Here is a 16,311-nt window from a genome sequence, read left to right on the forward strand (position 1 = left end):
TATAAACCTCAAGATGCATGCACTTGAAACTCTCCTTAGCATGGAGAACATCGATATCTGTGCAGTAACAGAAACCTGGTTCAAGGCTCCCGAGAGCACCCCAGCACTACCAGGTTATACCTGATGCCATGCTTTTCAACCCCAAAACTTGGACCAAACCACAAAAGGAGGGGGGAGTATCAATATTTGTCAAAGATACCCACACCTTCAGGTTGGTGGCACAGCACGAAGCATCAGAGACTATCCATGTGCAACTAACAGTGGGTAAAACTGCCTTCCAGTTTATAGCCTGCTACAGACCACCCTCCCAAACCCAGGAACCCCACTCAGCCTTCCTGAGAACACTGGAAAATATGAAGGTCTCTCCAAACACCATTATATTGGGCGACTTCAACTACCCAAACATAGACTGGGAGCATTACTCTAGCTCCAACACCCTAACCCAAAGGTTCATAAATTTATAAACTCAAATGCTATGGAACAATTTGTTACCACTCCCACAAGAGGGGAAAACATACTGGACCTGATCATCACCAACATGGGGACTCTATGTTCCAGACCAGAAGTGTATCCCTCATTGGTAAGATCAGACCATAAACTAATCTCACTGGATATTCACATCCCAACTCCACCCCCCTGCCCTGAAAACCACAGTGAAAAACTTCTCTAAAGCAAATTTCACACTCCTCAAAACCGAAGTGGAATCCTTCAAAGCCCCTGGGCCTGTGGAAAATATGGCCCAGACCGCAGAATCCTTTATAAACGCATTCTATTAACACCTTCAGGAATGCATGGATCATGCAATCCCAAATAAAATCAAGACCCAATCCTCCAAAGGCAGACGTCCTGTCTGGTGGACCCCAGCCATAAACAAACTATACAATAGAAGGAGGAAGCTACTACATGATAGAGCAGAATCCCAAAAAGGGAAGGCATCTCTGATCAGTATAAGAAAAAACTACGGGCACTCATAAAATCGTCTAAGGCCAGCTTCGAGAGAAAAATTGCACAGGACACTAAGGATAATCACGAGGCTTTCTTTAGTTATGTTAGGAACCTGGGTAGGAATTCTCAGATATGCTCAGAATTAGTCCAAAATGACAAAAAATACACTGAACCCACAGACATTGCCAACATCCTAGCTGACAGGTTCAGCGCAACCCCCCCCTCCCCACCAAAAGGGCAAATATCTATCCCAGCAGAGTGCTGCCCCCCCCCCTGACATCTCAGATGCTCAGGTAAGAGCCGCCCTCTCCAAAGCAAAAATCACAGCATCAATGGGACCAGACATTGTCCCGGGCTGCATCCTACATGAACTCCAAGAAGAGCTAAACCCAAACATAAAACTACTGTTCAATCTCAGCTTTACTACAGGATATGTACCCAAAGAGTAGCGTACAGCAACAGTGGTCCCTCTCCACAAAGGTGGTGCCTCAAGGATCCTGGAAACTATCACCCCATAAGCCTGACTAGCTTGGTCTGCAAAGCTATGGAAAGGATCATCATGGACCTCATAAATAAAGATATTGGGGACCTACAGACACTGGATCCTACCCAGTTCGGCTTTGTTAAGGGCAGATCCTGCCTCTTAAATCTGGTTGATTTCTTTGAAACAGTCACCAAGGCCATTGGCGAGGGGAAGGTGGTCCACACAGCCTACCTGGACCTCACAAAAGCCTTCGATACATTACCCCACTCGGGCATTATAGATAAGCTCACCAGCTTAAATATAAACCCCTATGTCACTAGATGGGTTGCAAACTGGCTCAAGGACAGCACCCACATGGTTAGAATTGCTGGAGCTATGTCAGACTCCAAACCAGTTACAAGTGGAGTCCCACAAGGCTCAGTCCTGGGACCTCTCTTGTTCGGTATATATTTCTTGGAGGTACAGGCCAACACGGAAGGACTGTGGCTGACCAAGTTCACAGATGACTGCAAACTGGGCACCATAATCGACTCTCCAGCTGACACAAGCATCCTCCAAAAGGGCCTCATAGAAACAGACAACTGGTGCCAGAGCCATGGCCTCAAGCTAAATCCAAAAAGTGTATATTCATCCCCTTTGGCAAAAACAAAGTGCCCACAAATTACCACATAGGTGGCAATCCATTAAGTACAGAAGAAATAATTAGGGACCTGGGGACCCAAGTTGATAGCAATCTCTCATATGACAACCACGTGGCCAAAGTGGTTAGAAAAAAAATTTATATAGCCCACCTAATCATGAAGGGATTCACATCTAGATCAGGGGAGATCATCGTGCCTCTTTACTCATCCCTCATCAGGCCCATAATTGAGTACAATGCCCCTTTTGGGATGTACCTTACCAGACACCTGCAGCAACTGGGAAGACCCCAAAAGTACCTCACCAAGAGGATCAAAGGGCTCAAACAGATGCCATATGCTGCCCTGTTAAAGAAACTCCAGCTCTACTCAGTGGCATACCGCTTGTTCAGAGGCGATCTGTGCCTGATGTATAAAGCCATGTCCAACCCGGAATTAATGGACATGCTGCACCTCAGAAAATCCAAATCCCATCGAGCTATGCGCTCGAGAGACTTGAACCTCAGCACTGAAATAAATAGGACATGCTGGAGGGACAGATTCATAACCCAGAGGCTCCCTTCACTCTGAAATAAAATCCCAGTCCAGGTTATGCAGAGTCCCTCATTGACTCTCTTCAAGACGAATCTTGATGAGTGGATGGGAGATTGTAGGTTTACCCCAGGTATCACTTCTGTGTCACTGTTAGACAGAGGCACAGTATACTAACCTCGAAAAAGGGCATAGCAAAATTAATTTAAAATGGGTGGCGAAAGCCAAACACACTCTGGCTAGGCTTATAAATGCCCTAGGGCAGATAGCCTAGTATGAACCTATGAACCTATGAACCTATCTCTCTATCTATCTCTCTATCTCTCTAGCTATCTATCTCTCAATCTGTCTATCTCTCTATCTATCTATCTATCTATCTCTCTATCTATCTATCTATCCATCTGTCTATCTATCTATCTATCTATCTATCTATCTATCTATCTGTCTATCTGTCTATCTATCTATCTATCTATCTATCTATCTATCTATCTATCTATCAGCATGTCAATGTCTTTATCTGTTTGTCTATCTATTTACTTTTATTGATTTATTTGGTAATTGGGTATGAGTACAACACTGGTTATTTTTTTCAGACACTTTGCATCCATAGGATCATAGGATCATAGGAAGTTACTAGGCTATTGGCCCTGAGGCCCTTACAAGCCTGGCTAAGAATGTATCCCATGTTCCGACAAGTCAGCACCTGATGCCCCTGTCCAGCAGGGACCCACGTGAAATCCCAGGGGTGTATTTTCTATTCCCCATCCAGTTATCCAGGTTGAGCTTAAAAACAGTTAATGAGGTACTCTGCTTGACGTGGAGTGGGAGTCTATTCCATAGAAGGGAGAGTCTCTGGGACACAAATCTATCCTGCCAAAAAGTCCTATTGATGTCACAGACAAGGTTGGGGTTGCACATGCAGGTTACTCGAGTGGAGCTTGACTTGCAGATATGCAGCAATCCTATCAAGGTGGGATCTGAGATTGCTTTGTATGCCAGACAGAGGTCACCTCTGTGGAATCTGTCTGAGACTGAGTAGAGGGCCAGGGCTTTTAGCCTATCTGTGCAGGGTAGATGTTTGAGGCCCTATATTTTCCTGGTAAGGAACCTCTGTGGTCTCTCCAGCTGCTGCGTGTGCTTTGTGAGGTACATGCCAAAAGGGGCGCTGTACTCAATAATGGGTCTTATAAGGGAAGAATACTAGGATGTTATGACCTCCTTTTTCCCTGGAAAAAAATACTCTTCCTAATGAGGTGGGCCATGTAGAAAGTCTTCCATACAGTGGAGGCAATATGGTGGTAAAAATTCAGGTTGCTGTCAACCTGAGTGCCCAAGTCCCTCACAACTGATTGCATGCTTAGGACCTTGTTATCAATGTGTTATTTTGTGGGGGCATCACTCTTCCCAAAGGGGATGATGATGCATTTTTTGGCATTCCGTTTGAGGCCATGTTTCTGGCACCAGTCATTTGTTTGGGTGAGACCCTCTTGGAGAATGTCCACATCACTAGAGGAATTGATGACAGTGCCCAGCATTCAGTCTTCTGCAGACTTGGTCAGCCATAGCCCACTGGTTTTGGCCTGCACCTCAGCAAAGTATAAACCCAACAACAGAGGCCCCAAGACTGATCCCTGGGATACACAGCTCATTACGGTCTGCTGCTTGAGTTGGCTTCCCATATTTTAACTAGGTGGGTTCTATCAGTGAGCCAGTTTGTTGCCCATCTGGTTACATATGGATTGATGCCAAGTTGAGAGAGTTTATCTATTATACCTGAGTGGGAATAGTATCAAAGGCTTTGGCCAGGTCAAGGTAGGCAGTGTGCACCATCTTCCCCTCATCCATGGCTTTGGTGACTGTTTCAAAGAAGTCAACCAAGTTTAACAGGCATGACCTCCCCCTGATGAAACCAAACTGTGTGATCGAGTGTTTGGAGGTTGCCAATGTCCTAGTTAATGAGGTCCATGATAATCCGTTCCATGGCTTTACAGATCAGGCTAGTTAGGCTGATGGGTCTATAATTTCCCGGATCAGTGGACACTCCACCTTTGTGCAAAGGGATGACAGTGGCTGTCCTCCACTCATCTGGGATGAAGCCGGTACTCAAGCTTTGGTTGAATAGGGTGCCTAATGGTACTGCAAGTTCCTGTCATAGTTCATGTAGAATGCAGCCTGGGATGATATCAGGTCCCATGGAGGCTGTATTTTTTGCCTTCTAGAGGGCAGTGATGACTTCTTGACTAGAGATAAGGGCAGGGGGGGGCAGGTGCTGGAGATGTCCTGATTTACTGATTGGGTGGACAGGGGGGTGAAGTTTTTGCTGAACCTGTCTGTCAACAGGTTGCCTATATCTAAGACGTTTGTATATGTGGTGTCCTTGACCACTAGTAGTGAGCAGATCTGAGTGCTTCCTTTGAGATTGCAGGCATATGTGGAGAAGGCCTTATGACTGTCTTTAGTAGATGCGGCCAATTTGGGCTCGAAGAGTGCTTTGGAGGATTTCACTAGTGCTCTTATTTGCTTGTTAAGGCTAAGGAGAGATTTCTTCCAATTAAGCACCTGCTCCTTCTTGGCCGTGGACAACAATGTTTTCCTTTTAGTATAGAGTTTATAGGTTCATAGGTGAGTACTAGGCTATCTGCCCGAAGGCATTTATAAGCCTAGCCAGAATGTGTTGGCTTTCGCCGCCCCCTTAGATTAGTTCCCTTTGCCTCTGTCCAGCAGAGCCACTGAAGTGATCCCTGAGGTAAACTTTCTGTTTCCCATCCACTCATCAAGGTTTCTTTTGAAGAGTGTTAGCAAGGAGCTCTGCCTAATGTAGATCTTGTTCCAAAGCATGGGAAGTCACTGGGACAAGAATCTATCCTTCCAGCACATCCTATTTATTGTTGTGGTGAGGTTTAGATCCCTAGAGCATGTGGCTTAAGGGGATAAGGTTTTCTTTAGGTGGAGCATTTCCATAAATTCTGGGTTGGACATGGCCTTGTATGTCAGGCAGAGATCACCTCTGAGTAGGCGGTATGCAACTGAGTACAACTGGAGTTTCTTCAGTCGCACTGCATAGGGCATCTGTTTGAGGCCATTGATCCTCTTGGTGAGGTACTTCTGTGGTCTTTCCAGCTGTTGCAGGTGTCTTGTAAGGTACATCCCAAATGGGGCATTGTACTCTAAGATGGGTCTGATGAGTGATGAGTAGAGGGGTACAATGACCTCTTTTGATCTGGATGCGAACCCTTTTGTGATTAGGTGGGCCACGTAGAAGGATTTTCTAACCACTTTGGCAATGTGATTATCAAAGGTGAGATTACTATCTACTTGGGTCCCCAGATCCCTTATTACGTCTTCTGTATTTAGGGGACTACCACCTATGTGGTAGTTTGTGGGTACTTTGTTTTTTCCAAAGGGGGTGACTATGCACTTTTTGGCATTTAGCTTGAGGCCATGATTTTGATAACAGGTGTCCATCTCAGTGAGACCCTTTTGGAGGATGTCTGTGTCAGCTGGAGAGTCAATTATAGCTCCTAGTTTGCAGTCGTCTGCAAATTTGGTCAGCCATAGTCCTCCTGTGCTTACCTGTACCTCTGAGACGTATATGCCGAAGAGGAGGGGTCCTAGGACTGAGCCCTGTGGAACACCACTTGTAACTGGTTTAGAGATGGACCTAGCTCCTGCAACTCTCACCATGTGTGTTCTGTCCATGAGCCAGTTGGCAACCCATCTTGTGATGTAGGGGTTTCTGTTCAGGCTGGTGAGCTTGTCTATAATACCAGAATGGGGAATGGTGTCGAAGGTCTTAGCAAGGTCTAGGTAGGCTGTGTGTACCACCTTTCCCTCACCTATAGCCTTGGTAACTGTCTCAAAGAAGTCCACCAGGTTTAGAAGGCATGATCTGCCCTTAACAAAGCCAAACTGGGTAGGGTCCAGTGTTTGGAGGCTCCCAATGTCTCTGTTAATGAGTTCCATGATGATGCGCTCCATAGCCTTGCAGAACAAGCTAGTCAGTCTTATAGGGCGATAGTTCCCGGGGACTGTTGGGGCTCCATCTTTGTGGAACAGAATAACCGTTGCTGTGCGCTACTCTATGGGTATGTAGCCTGTGGAGAGGCTGAGTTTGAACAGTGTTTTAGGTGAGGGGTTAGTTCATCTTTGAGCTTGTGTAGGATGCAGCCTGGGACACCGTCCGGTCCCATTGATGCTGTGTTTTTGGCTTTGGAGAGGGCTGTTTTAACCTGAGTGGCTGTGATTTCAGGGACTCTACATTCTTCTGGTATGGTTATGGGCCCTTTTGGGGTGAGAGGGGGGTGAAGTTTGCGCTGAACCTGTCTGCCAGGGTGTTGGTGATATCGGTCGGTTCAGTGTATTTTATGCCATTCTGCACTTACTCCAAGTAGATCTGAGAATTGCCACTTAGATTCTTGACATAGCTAAAGAATGCCTTCTGGTTATCTTTGAAGTCCTTGGCAATTTTTCTTTCAAAGCTCGCCTTGGAAGATTTTATGAGGGATCATAGTTTCTTGCTGATAATGATCAGGGATGTCTTCCCTTCTTGGGATTTTACTCTTTTCTGTACTAGTTTCCTCCTTCTATTGTATACCTTGTTTATGGCAGGAGTCCACCAGACTGGGTTCCTTTTCTTGGAGGAGTGAGTCTTGGTTTTGCTTGGGATGGCACGATCCATGCATTCTTGTAGCTGCCCGTATAATGCATTAGTAAAGGATTTTGCAGCTTGGACAGTGTTATCCTTCAGCATGGGGGCTTTGAAACTTTCCACCTCCATCTTAAGTAACGTGAAGTTTGCTTTTGAAAAGTTTTTCATCATGGCTTTCTTGTCCGGGGGTGGGGGTGGAATATGGATATCCAAAGTGATTTGTTTATGGTCAGATCTAACCAGTGAGGGGTTGGCCTCTAGTGTGGAACACCGGTCACCCATGTTGGTGATGACCAAGTCCAATATGTTGTCACCTCTGGTGGGAGTGTTGACCAGTTGAACTAGAGCATTTGAGTTTATAAATTCTATGAAAAGTTGGGCAAGGGAGTTAGTACTTGAGTAGTTCTCCCAGTTAATGTTTGGGTAATTGAAATCACCCAATATTAGGGTGTTTGGTAGGACCTTTATGTTTCCTAGTGTTTCCAGAAATGTGGAATGGGGGTCCTGGGACATGGTGGGTGATCTGTAGCAAGCTACAATTTTAATTGCAGTTTTGACCATTGTTAGTTGCACGTGGATGATCTCTGAAGCATCGTGTTGTGCCACTAACCTGGAGGTGTGGGTATCCTTGATTAATATGGATATGCCCCCACCTTTTGTATTTCAGTTTAGGTTCTGTGGCCGAAATGTATGGTATGAGTTGTAGCCTGGTAGTTGTGGGGTGCTCTCTGGCGCCTTAAACCAGGTTTCTGTTATTGCACATATATAGATTTTCTCCATACTGAGGATTGCCTCGAGTGCATGCATTTTGAGGTTTAGACTTCTGGCATTGAGTAGCATTACCCTCAGTTTTTTGTTACTTTTGCTATTTACGGTGGAGGGTTTGTCTTTTGGCACTATGGGGAGAAAAGAGCCTTGGCAAGTATTCGAAAGCCTAAGGGTGACAGGTGCAAGCCATCTCTAGAGAAGCAGAGTGGCTTGTCGAGCATGTCATCCCAGGTGGACAGATACTGGATCCCCTTTGAATGACACCAGAAACTTAGCCAATTGTTGAAATAGAGAATTTTTTTCTTTATACCATGGTATCATTCTTGATGAGGGCAGGGTGCTACTCAGGGTCAGGGTCATACCAGCCTGGGCTACCTGATCAGAGAGCTCTTCCATGTTTCTTTTCATGTAGTCCAGGGAGGTATGGCTCAGGTCATTCACACCAACATGGACAATGACAGAGTCATATTTGTACTTGTTCTGGAGTGACCTGAGTGCTTGTGTTATGTGGCAGATCCTGGCACCCGACAGGCAGCTAACAGTAACCTTCTCCTTATTCAGCCTAGTGAGTGGGACGTCAGTATGCCTGACTAGAGTCACCTATTACTAGTATGTTGGGTATGTTATTTTGCCTTAAGGGCTGTGATTGCATGGTACACTGGTTTTGTGAAGTATGTGTTTCATGGTTTGTGTTGGGGGGTGGAGGTTGCTTGGATATTTGCTTTGGAGGTCTCTGTTGGTTTTGCAGACTTTTATTTAGAGCCTCCGAGTATGTTTCCATGTATTTATGTGTGTTTTTTGCCAGTGCTGGTTTAATGGGCCTATGTAAGACTGGTGGTGTGATGCAAGTATTTCCCTTCTCTTCTTGACTGTTTGATCCAGTTTTGGGTTGAGAGAGCTTAGCCTCTAGTTTGGCTGTATAACTGCATCTCTCGCATGTATTAGTGTTTGGTGGTAGGAGGAAGGGGTTGTCTGTGTACATGAGGCAGTTGCAACATTGCCTCAGAATGCCCATATTAACCAGTTGGACTGGAGAGTACACCTGAAACTGCCCTTTGGATATGCCTGGACAGGTACAGTGAACTGTTTTACTGGATGGCTGGTAAGGTCAAATAGAGAGCCTTGTCCTTCTGTACAGTACATGAGGGTCTAGTGCTAGGGTTTATAAGTGCTTGCTATAAGTTTTGAGCAAGTGCCGGGCTGAGAAATGAATGGCTTGAGTGCTTAAGTTGAAAGTTTGTCTAGTTCCAAGGGAAAAGTTGAAGAGGAGACTTTGTGGAGCCAGGAATAGTTTTACCCTAGCTAACCGGTGCTGCCCAGTGCGCAAAACTGGACAAATATGGTTTTTATAGCAGGGAAATGAAAGAGATAGAAATTAGCCCAAAATGGCCAATAAACTACTAATTTCTGGGCTGAAACCACTCCTCCAGGCACAGATAGGCTGCTCAAAGCTCCCCTCTCTCACAGGTGAACAGAGAAACTTCCTTCTTTCCAAGTAAGGTATGGGCAAACACAGAGATTTGTAACACAGCCCTGAATTCAGCACTAGCCTGAAAACTGGACTATACTATCTTAGAAAGGCGGGAAAAAAGTATATATATATTTTTCCAGAAAATAAACAGCTCCTCGTGGTCCTGCAGAGTGGTCCTAGCAGCAGGGAACTCAGAAAAGCGACTACTTTCTGGATTTAAGTATCTTTGCTTTTTTTCACTTGGAATAGCTTCTGTAGCTTACCCTGAACTAGCTTGAACTGTTTTTTTAACTGTTTGCTGCATTATTTTAAAATCTGCACTTAAAGTTACATTTTAGTCAAATTTGATCGAAAGTTTGTTTGTTTGTCTGTTTAATTTAACTGTTGAGGCTGTCCACTAAAGTGTGCTAGCCTGTGTAACTGATTTATCACTGTTTCTGCATTTTCTGTGTGTTTCTATCAAAAAAAAACAAAAAAATAATCCTTGTTTTCCCGCCTCTCCTCGACTAGTTTAGACCAGTTTACAGGCATTGCTGTATTCTGGGCTGTGGTGTAGTTCCTGTGTTGTCCATTACCTTACTTGGATAGAAGGAAGTTTCTTTGCTCACCAGTGGGAGTGGGGAGCCTTGAGCAGCCTACCTGTCCCTGTAGGAAGTGACCTCGGCAAAAGAAGCTGTAGTAATTGGTTGTTTTGGACAATTTCTAGCTCTTTTGTAGTTCACTGTTTAAAATCCGCCTCTGGGCATTTTTTTCTGGCTATACTGCTGAGACAAGCTCCTCGTGGTCCTGCAGAGTGGTCCTAGCAGCAGGGAACTCAGAAAAGCGACTACTTTCTGGATTTAAGTATCTTTGCTTTTTTTTCACTTGGAATAGCTTCTGTAGCTTACCCTGAACTAGCTTGAACTGTTTTTTAACTGTTTGCTGCATTATTTTAAAATCTGCAATTAAAGTTACATTTTAGTCGAATTTGATCGAAAGTTTGTTTGTTTGTCTGTTTAATTTAACTGTTGAGGCTGCCCACTAAAGTGTGCTAGCCTGTGTGACTGATTTGTCACTGTTTCTGCATTTTCTGTGTGTTTCTATCAAAAAAACAAAAAAAATAATCCTTGTTTTCCCGCCTCTCTTCGACTAGTTTAGAACAGTTTACAGGCATTGCTGTATTCTGGGCTGTGGTGTAGTTCCTGTGTTGTCCATTACCTTACTTGGATAGAAGGAAGTTTCTTTGCTCACCAGTGGGAGTGGGAGCCTTGAGCAGCCTACCTGTCCCTGTAGGAAGTGACCTCAGCACAAGAAGCTGTAGTAATTGGTTATTTTGGACCATTTCTAGCTCTTTTGTAGTTCACTGTTTAAAATCCGCGTTTGCACGGCTTTGTGCGGTTGTGCGCATAGCGCAGCGCCGGTTAAACAAGGTTAAACTTCTTCTGGCTCCGCCAGGTCTGCTCTTCAAATTTTCCCTTAAGGAAGCTCTACTCTTAGTATAATCAGACTACTCACTATATTATAAGCCTAGCACTTGTTCTCAATAGTTCTCTACTAAGTAAGCACTCTCGTACTAAGTAAAGCAGTACATCTACTTACCACCCCTGTGAATATCCACTTCCCTTAAAGGTACAGCACTCCCTTATACTGTTCTAGCATGTCGAGTGGTAGATTACTGGCATCCTCTCCAGTTCAGCTGGTCAATCTGGGTATCTTGAGACAATGCTACAATTGTCTCATGTACACAGACAACCCTCTCCTCCTCCCAACAAACACAAATACATGTGAGAGATGCAACTATATAGCCAAACTGGAGGCTGAACTCTCTCAACTCAGGGCTGGCATGACCAGACAGGAGGAGATGGTAACCACACACACAACAATCCCAGTCCCACATAGACCTACCACAACTGCAAACCAAACACATAAAAACACAAAGACATACTCGGAGGCTCTAATAAAAAACTTACCAAAACAACAGAGGCTCCCAAAGCAGACATCCAAAAATCCACCACCCCAAAACAAAACACATGCAACACATGCTTCAATAAATCAGTGTGTCAACCAATCACAGCCCTTAAGGCCAAACACCTTGCCTGATACACTAGTAATAGGTGACTCTATAGTCAGACACACTGATGTCCCGCTGACCAGGCTGAACAAGGAGAGGGTTACTGTGAGCTGTCTATCGGGAGCTCGGATCCGCCACATAACACATGCACTCAAGTCACTCCAAAGCAAGTACAAATATGACTCCGTCATTGTCCATGCTGGTGTGAATGACCTGAGACGTACCTCCCTGGACTACATGAAATGAGACATAGAGGAGCTCTCCGATTATGTAGCCCAGGCTGGTATGACCCTGACCCTGAGCAGCATCTTGCCCTCACCAAGAATAATACCACAATACAAACACAAGATGATCAGCTTTAATAATTGGCTCAAGTACTGGTGTCATTCTAAGGGGATCCAATGTCTGTCTGCCTGGGATGACATGCTGGACAAGCCACGCTGCTTCGCAAGGGATGGCTTACACCTGTCACCACTGGGCTTCCGGATATTGGCTAAGGCTCTTGCCACCCCCATAGTGCCTTTTTTAGGCAAGGCTCAAAAGACAAACCCACCTCCTTAGAAAACAAACATGGAAAAAACTAAGGGTAATGCTGCTCAACGCCAGAAGTCTAAATCTCAAGATGCAGGCACTTGATGCACTCCTCAGCATGGAGAACATCAACGTCTGTGCAGTAACTGAAACCTGGTTCAAGGCTCCTGAGAGCACCCCAGCACTGCCAGGCTATACCTTGTATCATGCTTTTCAGCCCCAAAACCTGGGCCGAACCACAAAAGGAGGGGGAGTGTCCATATTCATCAAGGACACCCACACCTCCAGGTTAGTAGCAACACATGAAGCATCAGAAACCATACAGGTGCAACTAACCATAGGCAAAACTGCTATACAACTGGTAGCATGTTACAGACCACCCTCCCAATCTCAAGAACCCCACTCAGCCTTCCTGAAGACATTGGAGGATATGAATGTATCACAAAATACCATCATACTGGGAGACTTCAACTACCCAAACATAGATTGGGTACATTATTCTAGCCCTAATACCCTAGCCCAAAGGTTCCTGGAATTCATAAATTCAAATGCATTGGAACAACTAGTCACCTCTCCCACTAGGGGAGATAATATACTAGACCTGATCATCACAAACATGGGGACAAAATGCTCCACACCGGAAGTATACCCCTCACTAGTGAGATCTGACCACAAACTAATCACCCTGGATATACATACCCCACCTTCACCCCCAGCACAAAAGACCACAGTGAAAAACTTCTCAAAAGCAGACTTCACTCTTCTTAAGACTGAGATGGTATCCTTTAAGCTCACTGTGCCAGTAGATACCACATCCCACAATGCCGAATCCTTCACAAATGCTTTCTACGGACATCTCCAAGAATGCATGGATCATGCAATCCCAAATAAATCCAAGTCCCTCTCCACCAAAGGTAAGCATCCTGTCTGATGGACCTCAGCCATAAACAAATTGTATAACAAAAGAAGGAAGCTACTGCACGTCAGAACAAAATCCCATGAAGGGAAGACATCTCTGATCAACATTAGCAGAAAACTACGTTCTCTCATAAAAACATCCAAGGCCAACTTTGAGAGAAAAATCGCTAAGGACACTAAAGATAACCACAAAGCCTTCTTCAGCTATGTTAGAAACCTGGGCAGAAACCCTCAGATATGCTCAGAGTTGGTTCACAACAACAAAAAATACACTGAACCCACAGATATTGCCAACATTCTGGCTGACAGGTTCAGTGCAAATTTCTCCCCTCCCTCACCCCCAAAAGAAGAAATACTTATCCCAGCTGAATGTAATATCCCTGTCATCTCAGATGTCCAAGTGAGAACCGCCCTAAACAAAGCAAAAAACACAGCATCAATGGGATCTGACGGTATCCCAGGTTGCGTGTTACGTGAACTCCAAGAGGAGCTAAACCCACACATAAAAATGCTATTTAACCTTAGCCTTACTTCGGGATATGTACCTGAACACTTGCGTACAGCAACAGTGGTCCCACTCCACAAGGGAGGTGCCTCTACAGACCCTGGAAACTACCGCCCCATAAGCTTAACCACACTGGTCTGCAAAGCTATGGAAAGAATCATTATGGAACTCATAAACAGAAACATAGGGGACCTACAGACACTTGACCCCACCCAGTTCGGCTTTGTAAAGGGCAGATCCTGCCTTTTAAACCTGGTTGACTTTTTCAAAACAGGCACTAGAGCCATTGATGAGGGCAAAGCAGTCCATACAGCATGCCTGGACTTGGCTAAGGCCTTCGACACAATACCCCACTCAGGCATCATAGATAAGCTCAACAGCTTAAAAGTAAACCCTTATGTCACTAGATGGGTTGCAAACTGGCTAAAGGACAGAACCCATAAAGTTAAAATCACTGGAGCAATGTCAGACTCAAAGCCAGTGACAAGTGGTGTCCCACAGGGATCTGTCTTGGGACCCCTCTTGTTCGGCATTTATTTCTCAGATGTTAAAGCAAACATGGGAGGGCTGTGGCTTACAAAGTTCACAGATGACTGCAAACTAGGCACCATAGTCGATACACCAGCAGACACATACATCCTACAAAAAGGCCTCACAGAAACGGACAACTGGTGCCAGAGTCACGGCCTTAAACTAAATGCCAAAAAATGTATAGTCATCCCCTTTGGGAAAAACAAAGTACCCACACATTATCACATAGACAGCAACCCACTGAGTACAGAAAAAGTAATCAGAGACCTAGGGACCCAAGTCGACAGCAACCTCTCATTTGACACCCACGTTGCCAAAGTGGTTAGAAAAACATTCTATCTTGCACACCTCATCATGAAGGGATTCACATCCAGATCCAAGGATGTCATTGTACCCCTATATTCCTCCCTCATCAGACCCATGATTGAGTACAATGCCCCATTTGGTATGTACCTCACCCGGCATTTGCAACAGCTGGAGAGACCACAAAAGTACCTCACCAAGAGGATCAAGGGTCTCCAACATATGTCTTATTCTGCCAGACTAAAGAAACTTCAGCTCTATTCAGTAGCATACTGCCTGCTCAGAGATGTTCTCTGCCTGACGTACAAGGCCATGTCCAATCAGGATCTGATGGACATGCTCCACCTCAAAAAATCCAAATCCATCAGGACCACGAGAGCTAAAGACTTAAACCTCGGCACAAGTATGAATAGGACATGCTGGAGGGATAGATTCATAACCCAGAGGCTTCCCATGCTTTGGAACAAGATCCCAGTTCATATTAGGCAGAGCCCCTCACTGACTCTCTTCAAGAGAAATCTTGATGAGTGGATGGGAGATCGTAAGTTTACCCCAGGGGTCACATCTGTGTCACTTCTAGACAGGGGCACAGTAAACTAATTCTATTATATAAGGGGACCTTCATTGTGTCACTACTAGACAGAGGCACAGTATTCTAAATTTATTCTGTACATTTTTGCACCATTTCATGGGGTGGCAAAAGCCACATCACTATGGCTAGGCTTACAAATGCCCCAGGGCAGATAGCCTAGTACTATACTATGAAACTATGAAACTATGAGATACACTCAACAAAAAACACTTTAAAAGCACAGAAAAGGGTACTTATTGTTATATATCACAGATCAGAGATGTAGTCAATGCCCCCAGTAATAAAGTAGGAAGAAACACAAATATAGTAAAAGCAGATGAATAAAGTACCAACTTTATATATATATATATATATATATATATATATATATATATATATATATATATATATATATATAACAATAGAAAACAAACAAATTGATTTAAACAAGGTACCCAATTAACCAGAAAAAAGCTCAAAACTGAGCTCTGTTCCAGCAGTCTTCAGTCAGACAAGTTCTAACTGCACACCCCTGCTTACTAGGGTGCAGGGGAACCTTCTCCAAAAAAAGAGGCCTGGATTAGTGCTCAAGTTATGCAAACAAAAGCTAGATTCAGCAGGTCTGAATCTGGTCTATGCTACAGCAACAAGGTGCACCAATTTCAGAAAGAAGCAGTTCAATTAAGCAGGCATAATAAGCCTGTGACCAGAAATTCCCACCTCAGAAGGGCAGAATCCAGCCTCTCCTCCCACAATAGTGCAGACCACAAACCTTCTTAATATAGATTAACTGGCCTGAAGCCCAAGTGCTTAAGCCAGACGTAATACACTATTAGAATAGCAGACACTGAGCCTTCAATCAGCAATTCCCAGCTTAGAAGGATGTAAGCTACCTGTCCTGCCACAACAGTGCAGACCACAAACCTTCTTAATGTAAATCAGCCTGTATGAAGCCCAAGTGCTTAAACCAAAAGACTTAGAATAACAGTTACAATTTAATCAGGCTACAACCAAGCAGTAATAAATGCAGCAGAATAAATAAAATTGAGTACTTTTAAGAAAAGCAAAATAAAGTAGGAGGAAACACAAATATAGTAAAAGCAAATGAATAAAGTGCAAACAATTTTTTTTTCTTTTTTTTTTAAGTGCAAGAAGAGAGGAAGGAAGAACCTAAGTTGGCTGGCCTTCTCAAATCTTCTCTTTGTATTACGTAGAGTGAACACTAGACCCAGAATATGATCTAACTGTACTCAGTTAAGTGAGCAAATGAGATGGACCTAGGAGGAGTGTTCTAATAAAGGCTTACAGGAGGGGTGGGCAATTTCAGAGCCACCAACCCTAATAGCAACACAGAAACAGCGAGGGAGGGTGGGGAACTAACTGCAGAGAGACACACAGCACACTGTTCAGAAACACA

Source organism: Protopterus annectens, chromosome 3.part1 (assembly GCF_019279795.1).
Source record: "Protopterus annectens isolate FY-2018-M chromosome 3.part1, PAN1.0, whole genome shotgun sequence".
In the NCBI taxonomy this organism is placed as follows: domain Eukaryota; kingdom Metazoa; phylum Chordata; order Ceratodontiformes; family Protopteridae; genus Protopterus; species Protopterus annectens.